General features: G+C 42.1%; 1 protein-coding gene across 2 annotated transcripts in view; it reads left to right on the top strand.

Annotated features, from left to right (window-relative positions):
• The window catches only part of COL8A1 (collagen type VIII alpha 1 chain), a 131223-nt gene that overhangs the window by 63067 nt on the left and 51161 nt on the right, over positions 1-16995 (top strand). For both annotated transcript variants that reach the window (XM_038766373.1, XM_038766371.1), the window contains exon 2: positions 11174-11302. The gene's annotated coding sequence lies outside the window, so the exon portion shown is untranslated. The remainder of the gene's footprint in view (positions 1-11173; positions 11303-16995) is intronic.

Raw genomic sequence — 16995 nt, 5'->3', positions numbered from 1 at the left:
CTACATGCATTTCAATTCCAAGGTAGCATCCTGGGTTGTCACCATCAGAGACATATTTCTGGCCTGAATGAACCATTGTTCTGAGCATGTTTTATCATGTGGAAATCATATGTCTGCTCAAGGCTTGAAGTTCCCTTTTGGCAGAGGTTCATCTGCAGCCTCCAAGATGGTTTAACCAAGAATTTAGAGAGGTCTTTGATTTGTCTCTTGAGAGTCCCTTGGAAAGCAGTGGCCCATCTTGACATCCCTTATCTCTTAGAGGGAGAACAGTCAGGATCATCCTTTTTAATCTTTGAAAATTTTGCTGCCTTTGTGGCAAACCATCACGACTCTCAAAGATGTGATCAGTAATACACTACCCTCGAGGCTTGATGGTTGCCAGATCCTCAAGTTATGAAGCTTTGCTCCAGGTATCCCAGAATTAACCCCAACATATCTAAGCCTTTATTGTTGAACTACAGTCAGTGTTACTTATTTTGAGTCAGGACGAAAGACCTTTCCATGTGACCTTCTTTATGGTATCTTTATCCTGCTCCTCATTTTAAACTCAACCACAATGGATGTAAATAGAGTTTTCAAAAAGGGAAAGATTTAGTCTGGGGTCAACTTAAGGAGAGAGAAGAGGAGGAAGTGTGAGAGGAAATGAGTTTGGAGGTGGGGAAAATGCTCAATCCTGTTTTAAAATGGAATCTTCTCTGTCATATGTGAAGATCACACAAGCCACTCACTCCACACGTGACGTATTCATTACTAAATGAGATTTCCACTTCTGCAGCACTGGTTTCTGGCAATCAGAACTGCCCTCAGAAGCAAGCATTTTCCAAAGATGAAAAAATGTTTATTGAATCCACATGACTATGGATGAATGACTATGGTTCTCCAGGAGTAAATGGCACCAAGAATACAACTGAGTCTCATGATAATTTCGCAGAATGCCACATTTTCATGATATTCATTCATTCAATCATATTTATTGAGCACTTACTGTGTGCAGAGCACTGTACTAAGCGCTTGGGAAGTATAAGTTGGCAACATATGGAGACGGTCCCTACCAAGCCTCAACATGCTGCACTGCCCCATCTTCAAAGTTATTTCCCAGATCCCCCAAATCCACTCGCCTCTACCGTCCTGACATTTATTTGAAGTTGGACCAACTTCAGCATGACTGTAGTATTGAGTTTTTCCATTTGCCTCAGTGTGAAAGCCTGATAATCATTTTTATTAGGGGGGAGTTGAGGTCTGTGGCAACCCTAATTTTCATGGTATTGGGGAAAATGGATTCCTGGACTAAACCAGTTTACACTTGGTAAGAGATGCAGAGGGATTTCTAGCGAATGACTCTCCCGCAAGTGCTGCTAATTTCAGACTTCTTATTTTTGCCATTGAATGTCTTCAGTGCCAGGACTCTGATTTCTCCAGTAATTTCTCTCTGCAAAAGTTATTGCAAAAGAGGTGCATGATCACTCTGGATATGGCTGCACAGGTTCCATACTGCTTCCATGGATCTGATCCAGTCCAATCAATCTGTTTTTAGTCCCCAGAATGAAAGAAGATTTTTTCCCTTATAGGTTCTTACGGGCTTTACATTTCAAATTTCCTTTTAGATCCCAATTTTACCAAGTGTCTTTAACAACACTTGATCTTATTTCCAGGATCTTGAGGTGTTTAATACAGTATTTTGGGGAAGCTTTGAGTGATGCTAATAATGATTCTAAGTTTTTGTGTGGGGGCGGGGCAGGGGGCGTTGTAAATGAACACAATTTATACAGAGCTGACTCTTTTCCCCTGCAGAAACTAATTAGTATAATGAGTTTGAGTTGGCATTTCCTCAAGGTAAATAAGTTTAAAGCACTTTTTTCTCTTTCCCTTATACCTTTCTCTAAGTTACTTTATTTCCATCAAATAATTAGTTGATGCAGTGTAATTGCCATGTTCATTTAATTTGGGGGGGAAACCAAATTAACTAACCATCCAGCCTGCCACTGGGCAAAGCTTATTTGTTCCAAAGTTACTCAAACTTCTTTTCCTGGCTTCTTATGAAATGCTTTCAGGAATTTTTTTTTTTTTACAGTTCACAACTCAATTTGCTTGTATCCACCCCAGCGCTGAGTACGGTGTCTGGCACATAGCAAGCGCTTAACAAATACCATAATTATTATTATTATTAGTTAATGGGCATTGTGTCTTCACTGTGTACTGGCCATTTTAAAGAGTGAGAGTTTCTACCCTCTTAGGGCATTCATCCACGCATGGTGTACAGGAAGAAATTGGGTTCAAAAAGGGTTGACACGTGCCCAGTGTTACTCTGACTGTTATGCACAACAAGTTAAACAGATGGTACTGCCCCTATCCCTTGGGCTTGCCAATGCTACAGGGTCCCTAGGTGTCCCAGACCCGACTGTGTTTCCAATTGTTTGTCACGTGGCTGGAGTTTGCCAACAAGTTCTCCAAGCAGACACAGCACCTGTCCTTCAGAGTTTTATGATCCAAAGCCAAGAATCTCAAGCAAACGGTAATTACCATGTTCAGAACACAGAGACTAGATAGCAACTGGGAAATTAATATAAATTGCAAAATTAGTCCTAGACTTTGAAGGGCAGTGCTGGAGAGAGTACAAGGAGTCGAGTAAGAAAGGCTATGGGACCAAAGTGGGTCTTCCAGGTGTTTTTGAAGTCAGGAAGGAAGTGTACAGAGATTTGAGTGGGGAGAATGTGGCTGGTGTGAAATGGAAGCTTGGAATGGAATCTTGTCCAAGTTGACACTTAGGAAATGCTTTTCATGATATTGAAATGGGTGTTGAACGGGAGATATATTCACAAGAGGCGGTGATGTGTCTAAACATGGATGGAACAGAAAGAGAAGGTAGGAATAGGAGGAGGTCCTTAAAGAAAGAGGAAGGGCTTGGTGTTCCTGCAGGAAGTGGCTGGAAGTGCTCAAAACACTGTAGGGTGATGTGGTTAGTGAATAAGTTGAACAGTTTCGGTGGCAGCCAGTAGGCCAGTGTAGAAAGGAAAAGTGACCTACCCACGGTTGCACAGCAAGCAATTGGCAGAGTAGGGATTAGAACGCAGGAATTCAGACTCCCAGGACTGTGCTTTTTCCACTAGGCCACACTGTATGCTTCATGCTACTCTGTCTCGATTTCTGGTTGCCTAGGGGAATGAAGCCTTGGGAACACAGCCTGGAAAAGTTTTCCCTATATAATGTTTGTTGCTTCTGCTGATTAGTTTCAAACAATATCCTAGAGGCCAGCCAAGGCCCTCCCATTTTAACCAGTAGGGACAGGTGGACCACAAATCTCTCCTCCCTCACAAAGCTCTCTCATCTTCTAACCACAGATGGGGTCACCACCTCCTATTTAACCCCCAACCTCACCTCCAACGCCCAGCCTTCCCTTCTGGATTTCAGCCTAGCCAATAATTTAAGCAGAAAGCATCCAGTGCCCCAGTTTCTAAAGTTACCAGATGACAGTAAATTAGGACCTCTGGGAGAGGCAGGAACTCTTTCAGGTCATTAGGGTGTCCCAGCAACGACTAAAGTCTCCTAGTAGTTGGAAAGGTGAATACTCCCTCCCCTGCCCGCCCAAAACCAGGGATCCATTCATTCAATCATATTTATTTAGTGCTTACTGGGAGCAAAGCACTGTACTAAGTGCATGGAAGACTACAATGCAACAACAAACAGATGCATTCCCTGCCCACAACAAGCTCACAGTCTAGAGGGGGTCTAATTTACCAACAGGGGGTAAACTTGGTCACTGAGAGATTTGTGCTCAATGACTTTTCTGAACAAGCACAGAATTAAGGTGCTTTAATACTCTTTCCATATCATCATTGTCTGTTTTAGATCACAAGCTCATAGTTCAGTACTAAGCGCTTAGTACAGTGATCTGCACACAGTAAGCACTCAATAAATACGATTGAATGAATGAATGAATGGGCCAGGGACTGCGTCAGCTCGATTTGCTGTGTCTGTCCAGCTTGTCCAAGTTGACACTTAGGAAATGCTTTTCATGATAATGAGCGTAGTGATGCTGAGATCTGGCATCTTTTCACCCCAAAGAATCTTATTGGTTTACCAGGAAGCAGCGAACGCAGCCCATTTATCCCTCAATTCTCTGGCAGCAGCAGGAACCGAGAAAACCATCTGGAGGCAGGATTTTTTTCCTTTTAATTGGTGGAATGAGAAAAATCTTTGTAAAATCCCGTCAACAAGTCTGTATAATCCAATCAACTAGGAGCCTCAAATCCATGGGAACAAGGCCATATTCGTTCAGGGGTTTGCCTTATTCCCCTCTTTTCTATGGCTAATAGGCTATAGTTGTTTGGAATCTCAGCAAAAATGTCCTGTCAGCAGTCAGAAGCAATTTGGGCCTCCCAGAGATCGGAAGCACCAGACCTAAATACCGATGGCTGTAGAGTTCATGGCATCTTAAGTCTTGTCCAAAACAAAACAAAAAAAAAGGATTTCAATAAAATTAATCTCCTAAAAAGTAGCCACCCACATTCTCGATTGTGGTTTAATCTTTCCAGAGGCTTCCTCTTGGCTTTATCAGAGTCAAGTTTCACGGGAGTAAATAAAGAATGAAAACATTTTTCACCTAAAATTCATTTTCCAAATTCTTTGTCCATCCAGTGTTTGGAGAAATGATCCCAAGCTTTGGATTTCAAGGGCTGATGGAGTTGTGTTTGCCTGTGCACGGGGGTCCATTTCATTCCCTCTGGATTTATTTTCCCCCACACTAGACTGGTCTTCTCACTTATCACTGTAGCTGTCCAGCCCGTGATAGTGACACTTATGCCGATGGGATCAGCGAGCTGAATCCCGGCTTCTTTTCTGCTTTGCCATCACATTTAGCACCAATCAAGCGATTGCCAGGGTGAAGGAATAATGTCAACAAAAGCTCCCTCATGTGCCTTGGGGACAATATTCTGAACCTCGCAGGGGTTGCAACCACAGATGCCTGTCATTTGGGTTTGATGGGGCTACAGAACCAATTGGAGTCCAATTTCCTTATAATAATAATAATAATAATAGCATTTATTAAGCACTTACAATGTGCAAAGCACTGTTCTAAGCACTGGGGAGGTTACAAGGTGATCAGGTTGTCCCTCGGGGGGCTCACAGTCTTAGTCCCCATTTTACAGATGAGGTAACTGAGGCACAGAGAAGTTAAGTGACTTGCCCGAAGTCACACAGCTGACAATCAGTGGAGCCGGAATTTGAACCCATGACCTCTGACTCCAAAGCCCGGGCTCTTTCCACTGAGCCATGCTGCTTCCCTGGGAAGGAATGCTCTCTGGCTGCCCTAGCAGAGTGAGGATCCTCTTTCTGACCCTTGTTCCCTCAGCAAGGCTTCTTCTGGAGTCTCCAGGGACTAACTGACAAATTCAACACTCCCACAACCCTTTTTTTTCCTACTTTCTGCCCTCAATTGCCTTCCCCGCTAAGGAGCAATGGTGCCATTGTATGTTCCTGTCGCTGAGTGTTATTACAGTGACTATTAGCTGGTAAGAGTTTGGAGTTTTCGGTCACTGTTGGCAAGATGGGATTTCCGATTCCAAAGGGAAAATGGCTGTAGAGGCCATTCAGGAAAACTTGATTCTGAAAACTTGATTAAGGTACTTTAAATGGTTCTTAAAAAGCACATCTTAATGGGCTTGGCACATTGAATCAGGGACATGGATTACAGTTTCAGTAAGATAGACATTCCATATAAAAATCTCATTAAGGAAACTTTTGCATGGATTTGGATTTGGGGTGAATCCTAAACATTTTGAAAACAGAGAAGCAGCATGACTAAGAGAAGCAGCATGGCTCAGTGGAAAGAGCCTGGGCTTTGGAGTCAGAGGTCATGGGTTCAAATCCCGGCTCTGCCTATTGTCAGCTGTGTGACTTTGGGCAAGCCACTTAACTTCTCTGTGCCTCAGTTACCTCATCTGGAAAGTGGGGATTAAGACTGTGAGCCCCCTTTGGGACAACCTGATCACCTTGTAACTTCCCCAGCACTTAGAACAGTGCTTTGCACATAGTAAGCGCTTAATAAATGTCATTATTATTATTATTATTATTACTAAATTGCATCAAAAGTAGGGGTGTGTTACCCAGGATAAAGTCAGTGAATTTCCAAGATCCACCTAATAAAACCCCTTTGTATTTATTGGTTTAAATTAGTTGAGATTGATCCCGCAGTCTTGGCCTTGTTCATGAATTCCTCCAGTGCTTAGAACAGTGCTTGGCACATAGTAAGCACTTAACAAATACCATAATAATAATTATTATTCCCCTTCAGATCATGCCTGTCACTACTCCATGTTCCCTGCCCACAAGGAGCTTACCATCTAGAGGGGGAGACAGACATGAAAATAGATAAATTATAGATGTGTACACAAGTGCTGTGGGGCTGAGAGTGGGGTGAGTGAAGGGCACAAGTCCATGTGCAAGAGTGATGCAGAAGGGAGTGGGAGAAGAGGAAATGAAGGCTTAATCAGGGAAGGCCTCTTAGAAGAGATGTGCTTTTAATGGGATAGATGAGGTCAAATTATAAGGAACAGTCTGGCAATAAAGGAATGAAGGGTGCAGACTGGGTTGTAGTAAGAAATCAGAGAGACAAGAAAGGAGAGAGCAGTGTGATTGAGTGTTTTGAAGCTAATGGTAAGGAGTTTCTTCTTGATGTGGAATAGATGGGCAACCAGTGGAGGTTCTTGAGGACTGGGGAAACATGGACTGAATGGTTTTGTAGAAAAATGATTTGGGAAGCAGAGTGAAGTATGGGCTGAAGTGAGGAGAGACAGGAGGCAGGAAACCCGGAGACCCTAATCTTTAAATGCTGTAACTATACAGTGGGAATAAGTATGGGGGCCCCAAATATCAAATGGAAAGTGTCCTCAGAGGTGGACATAATAATAATAATGATGGTATTTGTTAAGCATTTACTATGTGTAAAGCACTGTTCTAAGCGCTGGGGGGATACAAGGTGATCAGGTTGTCCCACGTGGGGCTCACAGTCTTAATCCCCATTTTACAGATGAGGTAACTGAGGCACAGAGAAGTTAAGTGGCTTGCCCTAGGTCACACAGCTGACAAGAGGTGGAACTGGGGTTCAAACCTATGACCTCTGACTCCCAAGCCCACGCTCTTTCCACTGAGCCATGCTGCTTCTCTTGACGTGAAGGGGAACAGGTTGCAATATAGTTCTGGTAAAAGAAAAAGTCCTTAAAAGGTCATTCCAGCATGAAAACGACACCTCAGGCCACATAGTCCCAGGCCAGTTGGGGGATTATTTGTGGTACAGGCTATCTGGGCCGTTGCCCTGGTGGGAGGGCTGACCCTGAGGCTCCCCCTCCCTGTGCAGGGCCCCAGAGGAGCAATTTGGGCCCCTGGCTAAGTCAGTCCCCTGGGGCCGGCCCCATGTGGGCAAGGAATGGGTCTGTTTATTGTTCAATTCTACTTTCCCAAGCACCTGGTACAGTGCTCTGCACACAGTAAGCATTCAGTAAATACGATTGAATGATTTAAATGAATGAGGACCCCAGGGTCACGACTGGGAATTCTAGATGTCCCCCCTTTCTCCTTTTTCTCCACCACCAATTCTGGCCATGTCCCATCTGACCTTTCAGAGCTTCTCTTCCTCTCCAGGAAACAAATGGGTTTGTGTGTCCCAGTGCAGTTCCTCGAGATGCCCCAGTTGCCTCTCTCTGGGCCATTCATTCCTTCATTCATTCAATCGTATTTATTGAGCGCTTACTGTGTGCAGAGCACTGGACTAAGCGCTTGGGAAGTCCAAGTTGGCAACATATAGAGACGGTCCCTACCCAACAGTGGGCTCACAGTCTAGAAGGGGGAGACAGAGAACAAAACAAAACATATTCACAAAATAAAATAAATAGAATAAATATGTACAAATAAAATAAATCAATACAATAATAAATATGTACAAACATATATACATATATACAGGTGGTGTATCATTCCCACCTGCCTCCTTGCATGTCCCCCTTCGCCCTGCTGGGGTGGAGGGGGGAAATATTCTAACATCCTGGTTAGAAAATATTTTGACTTTTACTGCTGAGGGCCACTTTTTGCCATATTCTGCTTCTTCATTGAGGATATGTTCTAAATGTCATGATGGGGAGGAGATGTGAAGGCAAATTGCTATGTCCAGTCAAGGTTGCAATATATGCTTTGAAAAGACTCTCAAAAAATCAGAATTTTACCCTATTTGACATTTACACAGCTAAAAAGTCAGAGTAGAAAACCTGGCAACAGAACACAGAATTCATATAATGGGGGGCAGCTTTCCGACAGTTTTGTTCCATTAGCCATTCCACATGGCACCATTAACAAATGTCTTGTTCCAGCAGTGAATGTTAGTACCGCCCCAGAACATAGCACCTTCTTGTCAACACTGTTTCATTATGATGTGCCTGTTACTAATGCTTTTCCCTTGTCCCTTACCTATGAGCAATGTGTAAACTATTAGTTCAGTAGTGGGAAAAGCGAGCATCCTTTGACTCCGAGCAGAGAGCCTTGTTGAGGGGCTGTCTTTTGAAAACTATCAAACTTAATGGATAGAATTGCCTGGGCTGTGGTTACTGTTTCATCTTTGGAGGGAACTTGAAAAGCAAAGGAAACCTCTGAGATGTATCAGAATCTTTATGACCATTAAGGAGGCCTTGGTGGCCAACACAATCAACATATTCTTTTATAGAAGAAAAACATACAAAATGCTACTCCCTCTGGCCGACTAGTTCCTGGTACTGGTTCAAATACAAGAATGCAAAATCTTAACCCAAATTGCTCCTTGATACTTTGCCAGCCTCTCAAAGTGCAGCCAAAACATGGTAACTTTGAGGAAAAATGCACCTCAAACGACCCTCATCTTTTGGTGGGTTCGGCGGGGGAATAATGGGGACTTCAGGGCCCTATGGATTTGCGTGCCCTGATTCCCAACTCTTCCTGAGGTTTAAAAAGCATAATAGGATAATGTTATTCCTAAGGGACAATTTGATTCCTAAGGGCATGTGAATTACACAATGCTTGATTGATTCTGGACCACGTCTGGAGGACTCCAGACGTCTGTATTAGGGTGGGAAGTGTGATTATAAAAGCAACCGAGGGTGCACTCCGAAAAGTGCACATAAGCATTTTCTCACTTCTCATAAGACTAAAAACCTTCATAAATAATGTGTTTTCACTATCAGAGCTCTTTATGACACTAGCTCTGAGGTTTACTGCTGTTGTTTTCTCATAAAATAGAACGCAATCACAATCACCCGATCTCCAAGGTTTTAAGGCTGAGCAAGCAAACTAACTTGTGTATATATCTGTAATTCTATTTATCTATTTTGATGCTATTGATGCCTGTCTACTTGTTTAGTTTTGTTGTCTGTCTCCCCTTTCTAGACTGTGAGCCCGTTGTTGGGTAGGGATTGTCTCCATTAGAGAGCAGCGTGGCTCAATGGAAAGAGCCCGGGCTTGGGAGTCAGAGGTCATGGGTTCTAATCCCGGCTCCACGACTTGTCAGCTGTGTGACTTTGGGCAAGTCACTTCAATTCTCTGGGCCTCAGTTACCTCATCTGTAAAATAGAGATTGAGACTGTGAGCTCCATGTGGGACAACACATTGACCTTGTATCTACCCCAGTGCTTAGAACAGTGCTTGGCACATAGTAAGCACTTAACAAATGCCATTCTTCTTATTATTATTATTTGTTGCCAAATTGTGTTTTCCAAGAGCTTAGTACATAAACCCCCTCCCAAGTACTGAGTTCCCTTACCTCATGCTTGCTCAGAGTTCTTGTCTCACCCTCACTCTCTAGACACACCTACCAACAAGAGCTATCTGATTTATCCTTGCAACTCTATTCCCATTTCTATCTCTCAGACTGAGTCCCAACCCAAACATTCTGGATCGGCCTGGACCACAGCTTGAATGAAAATTATGGTCTGTGGGAACTCAGTGTTTGGTGTCTTCTCAGTGTAGTTAGTGCACCAAGCGTAATGTATAAGTGATCACCACTCAGCCAGTGTTTCAAGGTTTTTTTTTCAGATCAGTCAATCAGTCAGATTCATTGAGCACTTACTGTGTGCAGAGCACGGTACTAAGGTTTTGGGAGAGTACAGTACAACTATAAACTGAGTTGTTGGACGTGGTCCCTTCCTACAACAAGCTTACATTCTAGACTTCTGTTCACATTCACTTTCCTTAGCATCACATGAGAGCTCCTGAATCAATCAATCAATCAATCAGTCAATCATATTTATTGAGCGCTTACTGTGTGCAGAGCACTGTACTAACGCTTGGGAAGTACAAGTTGGCAACATATAAAGACGGTCCCTACACAACAGTGGGCTCACAGTCTAGAAAGATAACTGTCTTACTGATAAAAGTTCGTGGGAGGCAGCAGAGCCAGGCCAGTGTTGGAGACTGCCTCACTAGACCAAAGCCCACATTCTCCTCTCTGTTCACCATCTTATCTTCATCACCTGTGTACTCATCAATAATTTTAATACTAACCCCAGCCCCACAGCACTTATGTATACATCCTTATACCCTATCTTTTCTCTATCTGTAACTTATTTTAATGTCTGTCTCCCCCTGTTAGTAACTTGTAGGCAAGGATCATGTCTACCAAGTTTACATGAGACCAGGGGAGTCAACATTAGTTATTTCCATTTGGATTTTACTAACAGGGCAGAAGAAAGAGTTTAGAACTGGACTCCAAGCTCTCCCAAGTGCTTAATACAGTGCCTTTCACACAGTTAAGCTCTCAGTTGATTAAAACATCGGATAAAGCACTGTTCAATCTGATTGAAGGGGTCCAGGGATTACTGGTGTCATTCTCCTGAATATAAGCAGGAGTTTCTAATAGCAAGAAGACTGGTTTCAAATTGAAGAGTTTCCAAGCATCCCTACTTTAGTTATTGATTTCATCCATGGCCTAATGTTAAATTGAGTTCATTATTCATGGGTGTTCCAGTCCAGATGTGTGGGGTGATATGGAAGAAAGGCTCAATTAAAACACTCAAATCACCATTATGTTGATCTCCAAAACTGTATGCTTGAATGTACATATCTTCAAAAGATAGAAGGAAGCACATTAAGCCCTTGCAAGCAGCTTGGTTCAGTAGCCCAATGTGACACTGAATTTTTAACTTGTCTCCTTCCACAGAGGCCAGCTGGGAACCAACAAAGCTGTTCCTGCTGTTGAAACAAGTCAGACACCAGCTTGGGACCCACTTCCCAAAGGCACAAAGTCAGCGTGTCAATCCATCGTGCTGCCCTTTCCCGAAGTCTAAATGTAAGTGTATTCCTCAAATCTGAGTGCTGATATACAGACTAAATCTGAGCCATGCGGACTTATAAACCCCTGTGTACCAACAGAGTTTTATGAAGAATCAGTCATGAAGGGCTGGTTAAGAAACCAAGGGCAGATAGAGTTCCTGAGGCCACCCTTCCTTTTTGGCACTGGGCATCTGAATATTAAAAGTACAGAGTTAGAAAATGAACTATTCCAGTGCAGAGAAATAGCTAATGGAACCTCGTAGCTCTCAGTAATTTCTAGACTTGTTCTCCCTTTGATATATTATTGCTGGGCCAATTTTTTCTGAAGTTAATATTTTCTAAATAAATATTATGGGACTTCACTGAGGGAAGAATTCCTTTTGACTGAGTGAATTAGCAGGGGGACAGAGCTAGAGAATTTGACATTCAGCAGCGATTAATGAAATTCATATTATTAGTAAATTAAATCCAATATATCTTTTATTTTTAAAACACCACATAGCAGAATCCTTTCCATTCCATGATACCTCTCAGAGGAAGTATTAAAACATATCAAATACATCCATAAATGTGGAACCTTGATGAAAATCCAGATTGTACAGGTCCATTTCTGACAAGTAGACATTCTCTCATAGCATTTATAGTTATCTTAAACTTTTAGCTACTGTCTGATCTAAAGTGTGAGCTTTGGAAGAATAATTCATTACAGTGTTGCTTCATATGCTGTAATACAATGGTTTTCTTACATCGGTTTAATTTGTTTTGTAATTTGAAAGCATACAGCACTTATGAAGAATGAATAATTAAAATTCTTGAGATTTTTGAGCCCTTGAGGAGGAACCTTCCTTTGTAACCTGAAAAGCAGAGCATCTGTTTTTTAGAAGAGTTGTCTAATGTGGAACCTCCCCACAAATACATCTAATAGCTTCCTTAAGAGCATCTCAGTTTACATGAGACCAGCGGAGTCGACATTAGTTATTTCCGTTTGGATTTTACTAACAGGGCAGAAGAAAGAGTTTAGAACTGGATTCCAAGCTCCTCTCCCCCAACCTCCATCCCCCAGCACACTGGCAACTGAGAACTATAAGACTGCGGGCTTTGAACTGAGGACAAGTCTGAGAGCCAATTGCGAGCAGACAGTAGGGACTTGTGCTTATAAAAGCAATACAAGGCTCGGAATTGAATCCAAAGATACATCCTAATTGCTGCAGATAGAGACAGACTCACTGTCTGTTTTCCTGGAACAAAATCTCAGCACCAAAGGCTTGGGAGGAGCCCATGTAATAAAAATTACATTAATATTACATCAAACAAAATCCACCAACCACAAACCCCTTTGTACTGAGGAGCAGGAGATTGCTAGCAAAGTCACTGAAAGGATAGCAAATCTATCCTTTCTTAAATTTAAAAAAACAACAACACTGCACTTTTCAGTAAAGCCTCAGGTCACAGGGACAATCAGATCCTGAAACGATTTCCTAAAATACTATCAGTGGGCATTAACAAGGAAAACTTGCTAAAAAAGCTAAAAAAAACCCCAACAGCCTTGAACTCTTGGTGTTCAAAATACAGTCAGTTTAGAATAAGCTTTCGTCTTGACCATTTTTGAAATTAAAACAGGCACTGACAGTCATTTTAGACATAAGAATTTGAATGATAAAAAGGGAGAAATAAATATTTTAACATACTTGTATATGTTGCTCAGTTGCAGTGGGCTTGACTTGTTACAGGCATTTCCATATGGTTTAAACTTCACTTGACTTATAAACGAGGGCCTTAAGTGAATATTATAATACCATCTAAAAAGTGGGGGGGGGGGGAATGATCTGGCCAAAAAAACCCACAATATTGTAATATGAAAGCCTCATAATCAACAAGAATTGGCAGCTATAAATGTACAGTAATGCTAAACTAAACTATTATATAGAGCATATTTTCCCTTTTATAACTGTAGAATTGTCATTCCTACTTCCTTCTTCCATAGTGGCAAGTGGTTTTCTTACTCGTAGACTGGAAAAGTCATCAGAAAAGCAACCAATAATTTTCATGGTCATATATATACTTTGGCCCTTTCAAATTATTGGGATTTACCAAAACTCCAGTAATATTAGTATTTATTGAGAGGCCATGTAGTAGAGTGTATTGTGCTAGTGGCTTGGGAAATAAAGAAAAAAAGAGACATATTCCCTGCTCACAAATAACTTATGCTTTAACTGGGGAGTCAAATATAAAAATACAGCTAGAGTAGTCAAAATAAATTGAGCAGATAGAGAGAGAAATAGGAATGCCAAGGGGGTATACATAAGTTCCTAAATGCTAGCTAGATAGGATCAGAGATCCTCTTTTCTCAGTCCTCGGTCAGGGAAGCATCATAGCCTAATGGATAAAGCATGGGCTTGGGAGTCAGAAGGACCTGAGTTCTAATCCCAACTCTTCCACTTTTCTGCTGGATGAACTTGGGCAAGTCACCTCTCTGTGCCTCAGTTACCTCATCTGTAAAATGGAGATTAAGACTGTGAGCCCCATGTAAAGCTTTTATCTACCCCAGTGCTTAGAACAGTGCTTGACATCAGGTAAGCATTTAACAAATACCTTTACTATTGTTGGCATCATTAGACGTAGTAATAATAATAATAGTAATTCTCCCTTTGTGGAGGGGAACGTGTCTCTTGGAAATGTGCTGGAGAGATGGCGCCTCACACATTGGGATTAATGAGTTACATCTGTAACCCACAGTATCCACAGAAAATATGCCGAACTAAGGTGTATCTGTTTTATTAATCAGGCACATTCCGTAATGGACTTTTTTGTGGTTGTGCTGTATGTTGGAGATAAACAAATGAGGGAAACCGCAGTTCAGTGTGGAAGCTGTTTGAAATATTGAAGAATGTGGATTTTTCTAATATTAAATTCTGGTAATAGAGAAGAATAATTGATGGCTGTGATTCTGAGACACACACTATTTTCAGCTTTAGGTCTGAGTACAACCCATCCCCTTTATTCTCCCCCATCAAACTGGCTAATGTAGATGGCTACTTCTTGTTACAGTGCCCCCCTCAAATCCACTTTATGAGGCTGAATCAAAGGATTTTTTACGTAACAGTAGCCAGCCCAAGATATGCACTCTAGCACCATCTTGGACCTGAAGTTTGCCTAATGTTGCTAGCAATTTTCTGGGCAAACCACTTAATCTCTTTGCGCCTTGCTATGTCCATCATTAAAATGAGATGAGTGTTAGTTTTAGAGTCCTTTCAGAACTTGGATGACAAGAGTTATAGATAGGCTGACCATATTTTCTGATTTGGCTGGGGCAATCCTGGATTTCTGTGGGGTGGTCCAGGCAATTTTAGAAAAATAGACATAAGTCCCAGAATTGCGACTCTCGTAGTTCATTCATTCGATCATATTTATTACGCGATTATTGTGTGCAGAGCACTGTACTAAGTGCTTGGGAAAGAACAGTACAACAATAAGCAGTGACAATCTGGTCAATATACCCAGAAAGGTTGTGTTGCAGTGAGGTCAGTGATGACTGAGTGCTTATTATTGGTGAGTGTGTCTTGATATTTTATTTTAAAAGTGGCTTGGAGTTGACAAGAATATTGTTGGTAGTTGCAAGAGTATTTATTAAGTGTGGTTCTTAGAGCACTATATCAAGCTCTGGGAAAGAATACACAGGAAGGAAATAGACACCGTCTCTTTCCCTCAGAGGGCTCACTCAGCTTTATAAACCTTTAATTTCATGTCTCATTTTCACCACTCTGTCAGTCTCCCAAGAAACACAATGGTGTTCACTGTGACTCAGTGGAAAGAGCCCAGGCTTTGGAGTCAGAAGTCATGGGTTTGAATCCCAGCTCTGCCACATGTCTGCTGTGTGACCTTGGGCAAGTCACTTAACTTCTCTGAGCCTCAGTTACCTCATTTGTGAAATGGGGATTGACTGTGAGCCCCATGTGGGACAAGTTGATCACCTTGTATCCCCCCCAGTGCTTAGAACAGTGCTTTGCGCATAGTAAGCACTTAACAAATGCCATCATCATTATTATTATTATAATTCACTGTTTGTGCTTCACTACATAGTATACCCCATAGGTAGCAGAATTATGTGGTAGCATTAAGATCTGAGTTACCAAAGAAAATCTTCGATTGGGTGTGTGGCTTCCCTTGTGTAGACTGGTTCATAACTGTAATCATCTTCACGTTTATTGTCCACCCATCGCGCTGTATGGATTTTGTAAAAACAAGTCTTGATCTCCCCGTACTTGCATATTTGCCTCCAAAGCCCAGTCAGTAGCTCCTGGATGATTGGCTGGCTTTTGCTGTCACTAATAGTCTCATGAGCTAGAAGAGTTCCTCAGAGGGTTGGAAGCAGCATGGACTAGTGGGTAGAGCACAGACCTGGGAGTGTAATCCCGGTTCCTCCATTTGCCTGCTGTGTGACCTTGGGCTAGTCACTTAACTTCTCTGTGCCTCAGTTACTTCATCTGTAAAATGGGGACCAAAACTGTGAGCCCATGGGGAAGATGGACTGTGTCCAACCTGATAAACTTGTATCTACCGCAGCACTTAGAACAGTGCCTGGTACATAGTTAGAGCCTAACAAATACCATAAAAAAGCATCTTCCGATACAATCTTCCAGCTCCTTCAAGCAAAGCAGAATAGAATAGAACTACACCTGCTTTAGTGAGAGAGTCCTAGACAATGGGTCAGACCAGAACAATTCTGACTTAACCGACTCTACTGTTGTGAGGTACTGAGGGCTTTGGTGAAGTCCTCAAGGCAACCAAATTGTTTAGTAGCTGCTAGAATCAGTAAATCAGCTGCAACAAAGAGAGGAGACAAACGGGAGAGCAAAACACCTAGGCCTGAAAAAACCAAGTAGAGGAAGGGGGATTTTTAAAAGGCTACCTGCCAGCCGCCAAACACCTCTTCGGATACTTCGAAGTGGCAGTCCGTGAAGCCAGCATTTAAACAGTCCCTTCCTTCTCCTTTCCTCTTGTGCCTTCTTACAGCCAGGCTCAAACTTGGAAGTTGATTATTTCAGAAAACTTTTTCAATGTGAAAAATAACACTTTTACATAAAAACCTAGCCTACCTTGCCTTGGAGAGGTCTACTGGTAAGAAAAGAATTGAAATCTGAATCCTTTTCTTCTCAGTAGCACTTTTCCTTCCCCCAGGGAATGAGACTGTTCCCAAGAGAATATCCATGTCTAATAAATGCCAGAACATCTTTGAAAGGATTTTACAGACTCTCTGGTCATTGTGGCTTAATGTGGTTTCTTTTTGTGAAACTTAGCTTAAGAAACATAAAACCATCTAAGGTACATTGTTAAAGAACTCTCCCGTTGAGTCCTCCCTCTTCCTTTAATCTATCTACTTCCATCTAAAGACAAGATCTTCATCTACCTCTAATACATACCCATCTAGGCATTTGACAAGAATTACAGAAATACAGCAGGAAAAAGAAAATGCTTGTTGGCAAGAATGTACAGTGAGGATCTTCTCTATAGGTAGTGGGTTACAATTTGAGAATTAGAGAAGCAGCGTGGCTCAGTGGAAAGAGCCTGGGCTTTGGAGTCACAGGTCATGGGTTCAAATCCCCGCACCACCAATTGTCAGCTGTGTGACTTTGGGCAAGTCACTTCACTTCTCTGTGCCTCAGTTACCTCATCTGTAAAGTGGGGATTAACACTGTGAGCCCCCCGTGG

Source organism: Tachyglossus aculeatus, chromosome 24 (genome assembly GCF_015852505.1).
Source record: "Tachyglossus aculeatus isolate mTacAcu1 chromosome 24, mTacAcu1.pri, whole genome shotgun sequence".
Lineage (NCBI taxonomy): Eukaryota > Metazoa > Chordata > Mammalia > Monotremata > Tachyglossidae > Tachyglossus > Tachyglossus aculeatus.
Note: the sequence above shows the minus strand (reverse complement) of the source record. Positions and strands in the feature narration are given on the sequence as shown.